Source organism: Monodelphis domestica, chromosome 1, assembly GCF_027887165.1.
Source record: "Monodelphis domestica isolate mMonDom1 chromosome 1, mMonDom1.pri, whole genome shotgun sequence".
In the NCBI taxonomy this organism is placed as follows: domain Eukaryota; kingdom Metazoa; phylum Chordata; class Mammalia; order Didelphimorphia; family Didelphidae; genus Monodelphis; species Monodelphis domestica.
In genome coordinates this window covers 161,132,573-161,143,235 of record NC_077227.1, presented here as the reverse complement: position 1 = coordinate 161,143,235, position 10,663 = coordinate 161,132,573, and positions in this window count along the sequence as shown.

Here is a 10,663-nt window from a genome sequence, read left to right as displayed (position 1 = left end):
GAACTACTATTCGCAAAAAAAGAAAAGAAGGTACAAGGTAATTTGGGTTCAGGGACTTAGCAGTCATGAAACTGGATGAAGGAGACAGAAAGGGCAAGTCAAAGAAAACACTAGGAGCATGGAAATCCCATTAAAAGAATGAATTGAGGTAGAAGGGCAGATTTTTGAAGGAAAGTGATAAGTTTAGTTTAGGATGTGGTGTATTTGAGGTACCAACATCATCTAGATGAGAATATACTTTGAAAGCATGAGAGTAGAATTTTTTAGTGAAATTTGGGTTGGGGAGAAGGAGAAAGGCATATTTAGGAGTCACATGCATCAAGAAATAAAATTGTGGAAGTAAATAAGATTGCTGGAGAAAGAAGATAAACCACTCTAGTATCTTCCAAGAAAATCCCAAAAGAGGTCCTAAAGAGTCAGACACAACTGAAAAATAACTGAACAATGATAATAACAATATTGTCAAGGAAGAGAGCATTAAAACAAAAGGCTAAAGACAAACCTTTGGGAGGCATTTAAATTTAGGGGTGGAGGAAAGAATCAGTAAAACTGGGGGCACCAGAGAAATTAGTGAACCAAGGAACAAATGAGCTGATATATGTGAAAGTGCTTTGAAAAAAGTATAAAGTACAACTCAAATGTGTTGACTGAAAATTGTTGAATGAAATGAAAAAGATATAAAGCACAATACAAACTCAAAAACTGAATGATAGCTGGGACATAAATAATTTTAGAGGAAGGAAAAAGGCATTCCTGTATAGGGGCAACAACAGAGAATTTCAAATGCTCAAGTTGTGTCCAGGGCCAAAGTATCTATAGATCAGTCTGGCAAAAGTTAAAGGTTTACATAAGGGAATAGAGGAAGACATGATTGGAGTCTAATTGTAGAGGGCCTAGAATGCCAAGGTAAGTTTGCACTTTATCTTGTAGGCAACACAAGGCATTGAACGATTTTAAATGGGAAGTAATATGGAAAAAATGGTCATTAAAAAAAAATCTATAATCCATACTTGATAAATGAATAAAGAATTGGGTTTTTCCCATAGTGGATATTTAATATTTCTTTTCAGGACGCTGAGGTGTTTGTTAGTATGTTGTGAAAACTGTACTACAATCTTAACCCTGCCATTAGAGGTAGGGGCAGTTCTAAAAATTCAAGTTTTCAAAAATCTAATTTTGTAACCTATACATCTTTTGCATTCAAGAACTATTCAGTTTATCATAAACTCAGGTTTTGTTGAATTTGAGAGAGACTATAAAAATCTGTATCTAGGTCTCAGCTTGGAAATAAAATATAAAACCACACATGACTTCTAAATAAAATTAGGTCAAATAATTATTTGACAGTTTGACATACCCTTATGTTGAAGGTGTTAGGAATATTTGAAAACAACACTAGTAAAAGGTACAGTCGACCATAGTAAAGATTGAGAGCTCTGCTCAGAGACCACATTGTTTAGTTGATCCTCATGCCATCTGTCTTTGTGTGATGCTGTTACATTTCCTGGCCCACCAGAAGATAGGTAACTTCTCCAAACCCCTCCATCTGGTGCCCAGTGCTTCATTTCTCACTTTCATTCTCTAAAAGCTCCCAAGGAGCCACAGGTACCTGTGGGTTCTGTTTAGAAGCCCCAGTTTGGGGACTTTGCCAATGAAACCTGAATGTCCCTCAACTGTAACTGACTCACACTCCATGCTAGTTGTTGCAGCATGAGACTTTGGAGTGAGGCCCATCACAGGGATGGTACTACATCCAGCCTCAATCTCACCATCTGTAGCTACTCCTTGCCAACCCAGAGCCAAACAGAATCAGCAAGCTCCACATTCTGGTTTCACCATCTGTTGCCTATTCTGTGTGTTGACCAATCACATTCTGCATGAGGGCTCTGAATGCCTATCTCTCTATTCATTTTTCATCCTTCAGAATCTACTTTTCTAGACAGAATACTCAGTTTCATTCTGAACCCGACTTGCTAATCTTCATGGAAAAAGATGTCAACTTCAGGGAGAATTTTATCCTATTTTTTTTTAACCCTTAACTTCTGTCTTAGAATCAATACTAAATACTGGTTCCAAGGCAGAAGACTGGAAATGGCTAGACAATTGGAGTCAAGTAACTTGCCCAGAATTACACAGCTAGCAAGTGGCTGAAGCTGGATTTGAACCCAGGGCCTCCTGTCTCCAGACCTGGCTCTCTATTGACAGAGCTACCTAGATACCCTAAGAATCTTGTCCTTCTTAAATCCAACTCCCATTCTACCCTTCTAAGATCCTAGAGAACTACATAGGCAGGATGGCTCAGGTTTTGGGGATTGAGCACTAAGCTGGACAATGTTATAGGTTCGAATCTGTTATTTTTATTCTATTCTTTGGCCACAATTTTGTAAACTTGCCACCAGAGAGGACAGGTGAAGGAATATGGAAAGATAAAGGATATTAGAACTGAAAAGAACCTTAGAGATTATCTGGCCCAATCCTCTCTTAACTAAGGAAGAAGTTGAAGCCCAGAGAGGTAAAATATGTAGAATTAGTCAACGAGTCCACAAACATTTGTTAGGTACTTATTAAGCCTCTGAGCTTGAAATCAGAAAGACATACCTTCATGAGTTCAAATCCAGTCTCAGATACTTACTGTGTATCCTTGAGCAAGTCATTGAATCCTATTGCCTCAATTCTTTATCTATCAAATGAGCTGGGGAAGGAAATGGCAAACTGCTTTAGTATCTTTGCCAAGAAAACCCCAAATGGAGTCATAAAGAGTTGAACATGACTGAAAACGACTGAACAACAATAAAATGGGCTAGGAACTCCGCTAAGTGCTGGGAATACAAAGCAAGACAGAAGATCTGGTCTATAACCTCAAGGAATTCCCATTCTAATGAAAGAGATAACATACCAAAAAAATGTACCTAATGTGTAATTAAATAAAATGTGTTTTACTTAGGTAGGCTAGGTGTCTAGATATGGCTCACAAAGAGGTATGGGCAGATATCTCTAGAGTCTCCTAGTTTCACCCTTTCCCAAGGAGACTTTGATTCTTGCCAGAAAGGGAAGCAGGAGCTAGTGGCCAGAGTAGGGCCACTCTGTTGTCCTCTGAAAGAGGTTATGAGGCTAAAATTATGCCTACTCCCCAAATATTATTAGTTCAAGGGAAATAATTTTTAGATCAAACTGAGTTCTTAAACTCTATCCCTTAATGGGGAAGGAGTACCTCATGCTCCATATCCAAGGCTTGACTTCCTTTCAACAAAATGCCTTCCAAAAAGGAATATACATTAAATCCCTTTAACCAAGTCAATAGCAAACAGAAATCAGAACAGATCTACAGATGACAATATATACCAAACAATTCATGGAATGAATGAGCTCTCTCACTGAGAATGAAACACGAAGAGAAAGAATCCCAGTCCTCATTCCCCACAAAGGGGAAATTCCTTGAAGACTTTATTATAGTAAGCTGGGGTTGGGGGCATTATGGAGGCACCAGATCCTATACATATTGGCCTCTCTTCCTAGAGCCTTTACTTTTCCTTCAGTGATTTGAAAAGAATCTGAAAATCAGAAGACCAAGATCTCTCTTCTCCCAAGCTATCACCAGTTCTGTCCTCTCAGGAATGGAATGTCGATCTACACCCATAAGAAGCCAGGTCTGGAGACAGGAGGTCCTGGGTTCAAATCCAGCTTCAGCCACTTGCTAGCTGTGTAATTCTGGGCAAGTTACTTGACTCCAATTGTCCAAGTTTTATGTACAGTGTAAATGGAAAGCAATCTCAGAGGGAAGATGCTAGTGAGGAATGAGATTGGAAGCAAGAATGAGGCCTGGGAAGGGAAGGGAAGGGAAGGGAAAGGAAGGGAAGGGAAGGGAAGGGAAGGGAAGGGAAGGGAAGGGAAGGGAAGGGAAGGGAAGGGAAGAAGGGAAGGGAAGGGAAGGGAAGGGAAGGGAACGGGAGAAAGGCCTCCTTCAGAAGGTAGAATTTGAGCTGTGTCTTGCAGTAAATCAGGGAAGGCAGGAGGCAGAGGAGGAGATGGAGCAATCTCTACATTAATGACAATTAGAGTAAAGGCACAGAACAAAGATATATCGAGGTCTGTTCCCTAATATGTGGCATGAGAGTTTCATTGTGTGGCTCAAGGGGAGACAGGATAGATAGCTCTAGCCTCTCCCTATTTAATCTTCTCCAAGGGAGGCTTTAATGCCTTTCAGGAAGAGAAACAGGAGTTCAGAACCAGAAGGTTGGCCATTCTGTTCTCAGAGAAAGGGGGTACTGGGCTAGAATATTATTTCTGCTCTCTTAAATATGATTAGACTAGGCAGAAATGGCTCTCAGATTTAAGCTCACTTCTAGCTTTTATTTCATTATTGGGGGAAGTGATACCCCAAGCTTCATATCCAAGGTTTGACTCCCCACTCCCCACCCCCCACCCTATCAGTTCCACAGTAACCACATGCAGTAGTTAGCAAAAACTCTCATTTATCCCAGTCAATAACAACAACAAAAAAAAGATCAAAGAAAGTATACATGGAAGAATATATACAGACAACACAGAGGGAAGGAGTTCTCCCAGTAGGAGCAAGGTACCAGTTCAATCAAGAGAGACTACTAGGGGGACAGCTGGGTGGCTCAGTGGATTGAGAGCTAGGCCCAGAGATGGGGGTCCTGGGTTCAAATTCAGACTCAGATACTTCCTATTTTTGTGACCCTGGGCAAGTCACTTAACCCCCATTGTCTAGCCCTTACTGCTCTTCTGCCTTGGAACTAATACACAATATTGATTCTAAGATGGAAGGTAAGGGGGAGGGAGAGAGACAGAGACAGAGACAGAGACAGAGACAGAGACAGAGACAGAGACAGAGACAGACAGAGAGACAGAGAGACAGAGACAGAGAGAGACAGAGACAGAGAGAGACAGAGACAGAGAGAGAGAGAGAGAGAGAGAGAGAGAGAGAGAGAGAGAGAGAGAGAGAGAGAGAGAGAGAGAGAACTAGATCTAACCTGAGGGGAAGTTCTCCATAATTTCTAGTATAACAAGATGGGGTTAGGGACATGATGGAAACTTCTAGGTCCTTGCATGTCAGTTTTTCCAGAGTTTTATTTTCCTTTCAGCAACCTTAAGTATGGTCAGCATCATCTATCATTTCTCTCAAAGCTGGAAGTATTCAAAGCAGCTGCATAGCCCAAAGAAACCAAAGACTCAATGAGCATTGGAAGACTTTAAGAGTCTGAAGAGGGTAAAGCTCTCATCTTTCCTGTTTGCAACAACACCAATCTGCCGCTCATGTAGGCAGAGAGTATTGATTTCCATCAATAAGGAGAGATTCCTATACCAATGAGCTTTGAGATTCAGGTTATAGAGAGATGGCATGTTATGTGGGAGTGTAAAAAGACTGGAAAGGGAGGGAGGGGAAGGTCGTAAAAGGCTTTAAAAGCCAAACAGAGGATTCTACATTTGATCCTAAAGGTAACAGGGTGTTATAAACTTATCAGCAGTGCCTAATTCATTGGGTGAAAGTGAAACTCAATGATAATGTGTAACAGTTGGCAAATCTTAAAGGTCAATCTTCTGAAGGAATTTTTTGGTTTATTCTCCTAATCTTATCCTCCTCCTAGTCAATCAGGAAGCCTCCCTATGGATGGGATGGTGGGCTTCTGGTACTCTACCCATAACACTTTAATACTGAGCTATTTTTCCTTTCCCCACCAAGGAAAAATAAAGGAAATACTGAACAGGTATATTCATGGGATCATGGGTTTTAAAGTTATAAAGGATTTTAGAAATCTTGTAGCCCAACCTCCTTATTTTTTTTTAAATTTTAAACCCTTACCTTCCATCTTAGAATCAATACTGTGTATTGGTTTCAAGGCAGAAGAGTAGTAAGGGCTAGGCAATGGGGTCAAGTAACTTGCCTAGGGTCACATAGCTAGGAAATATCTGAGGCCAGGTTTGAACCTATGACCTCCCATCTCTAGGCTTGCCAACCTCCTTATTTTACAGGTGAGGAAACTGAGACCCAGAGAGGAAAAGCAATTTGTTCAAGGGTCACTCAAGTAGTAAGTAGCAGAACCAATATTTAATCTCATGTCCACTGACAACAGATGTGAGGCTTTCCTCCACTACACCAAGTAGTGTTTTCAATGCCCCAAAAAGATCAAAACTCAAACTCAGACACTTCTAAAGTGAACAAAAGGCAACCCTTTTAAAAAAATACTATATGTAGATATAACTTTCATTAGTATCTATTTCTGATGCTATTCCTGGACTTTTCTGGATCTGAAAAAAATCAAGAACTAGATTACTCAGACTTAAGTATCTTCCTCTTCTTTTATCCCACCCTGCCCCCAACACTGTCTACTTTTATTACTTGAGCCAAAGAATAAGACTCTAAAGTCAGATTAGGCAATAGATATACACTGATGGGATGCCCAGGGACCCAAAATAAGCAGAAGTCCCCAAGGTTAGTGGAAGCAAAGCAGGGAACAGCAGAAACATTCCATGGATGGAAGCTATGCTCTGCTGAAAGAGTTTATTTTCATTCTGCAGTCAACCTGAACATTTTATGTTGATGTGCCTGTCACTGTTACAGGCACCAAAGCCCAGGTGGCCAGGCTGAGGGGGAGGGTGTGTGGGGAATACAGATAAAAGTGAGTATAAGATCTGAAACAAGCCCGGAAGCCTTTCCTCTCCCTCCTCCTCACCCCCAGCTTCCCAGTGCACGCTCATTGTTCCTTTCCTTAAGCCTGGTTAGAAGATTCTAATGCACCAAACCATTTATTCACCTGGAATAAGCACACTTATCTCAAAGCCATTCATTAATGACCTTTAGACTTACAGGGGCTTTACGTCTCCCGAGACATCGTTTACACTCTGACTTTTCTTATTGGCACTACCTCATGAAAGATTAGAATGCTCTGACCTTGGTTCTGATTTAATTCTTGTGGACTTGAATACTTACCCAGGAATTCCTTATTATTGGCTCTAGTAAATAAAGAAATCTTCAGCCATCCAGAAGACAAAAGGGAACATTTGTAGCATCTAAAAAGCATGTTCATTTCAGTTAAAAACACAAATGTTAATCGCCTACTATATGTGCTTAGCCCATCTGATTATAGACAATTCAAAAATAGTCATGGCATAACCTACTTCAAGATATTTGCAGTCGAATAGGGAAGGAAAAGATATACACAAATAAATATAACATAAGAGAAAATGAGGGAAATACAAAGTGGAAGTCCAGAAAGAGTATAATGGGAAATTTGGAGAGAGTGATCACTTTCACCTAGGGGATTCAAGAAAGATTTAGTGAAGTGACTGGCACTACAGCTGAGATGTGAAGGGAGAATACAGATGAATAGAAGTTAATTTCAAGCCTGTAGAACCAGTAGAAAGGAAGAGATTTAAGATCCAGGAGGAAAAAAAAAATATATATATATATTCCAATAGATTAACAACCACATGAAAGAATGTTCTGAATCACTAGAAATAAGAGAAATGTAAATTGAAACAATTTTAAGGATTCACTTCACACTTGGTAAATTTGACAAAAGATTCCAATAGTGAAATTTGGAGGTACTGAATTGAATTTTCTCACTTCAATTCAACAATGGCACACTAATGCATTATTAGTAGGACTGTGAATTGGTACAGCCATTTTGGAAAGCATTTTAAAGTAATGCAAAGAAAATTACCAAAATGTCCATACCCTTTGACTACAGCAAGGGTCCCCAAACTTTTTACACAGGGGGTCAGTTCACTATCCCTCAGATCATTGGAGGGCTGGACCTAACCCTAACCCTAATCCTAACCCTAAATTTGTGCAGTGAGGAATCCCTTCCTCCAGATGGCTGATCACTGTGCTGATGTCTTCCATTGTGCAGCCACATACTCCTTTGTGTGGCGCCTCATTCTCAGAACAAGGCGCCATGCAAAGGATTGTATCACCAGAAGTAGTACTGTATGTTAATGATGCTGCACTTTGCGGCACCACCACACACAGTGCTTCTCTCACTGACCACCAATGAAAGAGGTGCCCTTTCTGGAAATGTGGTGGGGGCCAGATAAATGGCCTCAAGGGGCCTTGTGTGTCCATAGTTTGGGGACCCCTGGACTAGAGAACCATGGGAAGACTTATATGAACCAATATAAAGTGGAATAAGTAGAGGTAGGAAATAATACAAACAATGATTATAAGAATGTAAATGAAAGAACAACAAAATAATGGAAAGTTAATTTATAAAATTATAATCATGAAGTTTGACCACAAGAAGAGATATGGACAGGCATCTCCTTTTCTTCTTTGCAGAGGTGGGAAAACTATGGATGTGTTATGTAGTAGATAATGTTAGACTTTTATATTAGTTTACTGATTTAAAAAAAATTATCTGTTGTAGGTCATAGCTCTCTAAGATAGGAAGCAAGGAAGCACACATTGTTAAATGTAGGTGATGTATAAACAAAAGATATCAATACAATATTATTTTAGTAAAAGATCTAGGAGAGAGCAGGGAAAATCAATGAAACAAAGTCCTAAAAGAAAAAAAGGAAATGAATGGGAACAAGATTGTACATATGGAAGAGTTAGCACTGATAAGAAGGTAGGCGATATTTTCCTCTGAGACTGAAGGCAAATATCAGAGGAAGATTTAATTGATGATTGTATTGATTTGTATATGTGTACTAACTACCAACTAGTGACAGATATATGGGACTAAATGTCTCATTACTTTAAATATTAAGTCTAAGTCCAATGAAATAATTATTTCCCATACTGCCTTTTTCTTTTATACTTCCCCCTTTTTCTTCTGATCATATTTTTATAGTTATGTGAAAGTAATATTCTCAGGCTATTTGGGGGAAAACATACTATTTTGTCAGTTTTTTCTTCAATGTAGTGACTGTCAGCTTTTCTAAATTAAGTAAACATCTATTAAGCAAATATATAAAGCAAGCACTGTGCTAGGTGCTAGAATTCCAAATACAAAATACCCAAACACCCCATGCCTTTATGGAGCTTAGATTTAGTGCTGAAAGATCTTAGAGGCCACATAGTCTATCCTTTCCCTCATTTTACAAATGAGGCTCAGGGAAGGTCAATGACTTGCCCAAGGTCAAAAGGCAGAAAAGGACATAATTAGGACTTAAACCTTGGTTCTCTGACCCCAAAGCCTGGAGTGCTCTCCCTCCTCTATTTCACCCAATCACCTTCCTGGCATTAAGACCCAACCAAAATCCTACCTCCTATAGGAAGCTGTCCCCAACCCTTCTTAATTCTAGCTCCTTCCCTCTGTTAATTATTTCCTATATATCCTGTTTATAGTTTGTCTTGTACTTATTTGTTTGCAAGTTCTCTCCCCCATTCAATTCTAAGCTCTTTGAGGGCAAGGTCTGCCTTTTGCTCTTAGCACAGTTTCTGCCACATTTTTTTAATGTTCAGTAATTTTCAGTTGTGTATAACTCTCCATGACCTGATTTGGGGAAAGATAGACTAGTTGACCATTTCCTTCTCCAGCTCATTTGCTAGATGAGGAAACCCAGGCAAACAGGGTTAAGTGCCTTCACCAGGGCCACCCAGCTGGTAAGTTTCTGAGGCTAGACTTGAATTTGGGAAGATGAGACCAACAGTCTATACACTGAGCCATTTATCTGCCCCTTGTCTGGCACATAGTAGGTACTTAATAAATTTTACTAAATTGAATTGAAAACATATAACTTTCTTTTGCCTTCTAGTTTCATTTATAGCAAGGATATTAAGGTTAATATGTTTCAGTTCATACCATAGTACATCATTGGGCAAGGATCTTACATTTAGGGTGCTAAAAATTAAATTGTTTACAGATGGTTTCCAAACTTATTAATTCTAAGCACTCTCTAGCTCATTTCCCTGTATTCCTTTTTCTTTGAATTTATATTTGTTATAGAGGCAAGAAATAAACATGAAATAAAACAAATATGTCACTGTTTCCATAGTGATCTATCTTCATCATTGATAATAGAGGAACCATGGTAATTGGATTCTCCCACCCCTTCGTGATATGCTAAGAAAGTAAAAATGGCAATTAAAAGGATACGATTGGGAAAAGTGTTTGGACCTGACCAAAGACTTACAGAAGAAATCAATTCCTGAAATGATATAATTTTTAAAAGATTCAGGAATGAATTTTAAGATGTCTCAAAAACTTGCTTCTAAAAGATTTTGAATATAACCAGTAAGTAGATTGTTTTCAGTGATTCCAAGCATTGTTCTGTCTCAGCAATGCCAGCATTTTCCCAGTGATGCTAACCAGATAATTCCAAAATGCACTTATTCCTTTGGTAATATGCATCATGGAACACTCATGTTTCCTTAAGCACTAGGGAAATAGCATGGTAGAGGGAAAAGAGCAGTGTATTCTATTTCTGTTTCTACCATTATCTAGCTCTTAATTTTGGGGAAATTACTTAATCTCCCTGTGCCTCTCTTTCCTCTTTCTGTAAAATGAGATGGTTGGACTAAATGATAAGGTCTCTTCCAGACTTCATTCATAGAAATATAAATTTAACATTTGGCACTCTACCTGCCTTTGTATTCTTCCCCTCTGTTCCGTGGTAACCACTCCAACTTCAGGAGTCAAGCATCTCCTCTCTCTCTCCTTGCTATCATCAAAAATTGCCCCCAGAAATATTAGTT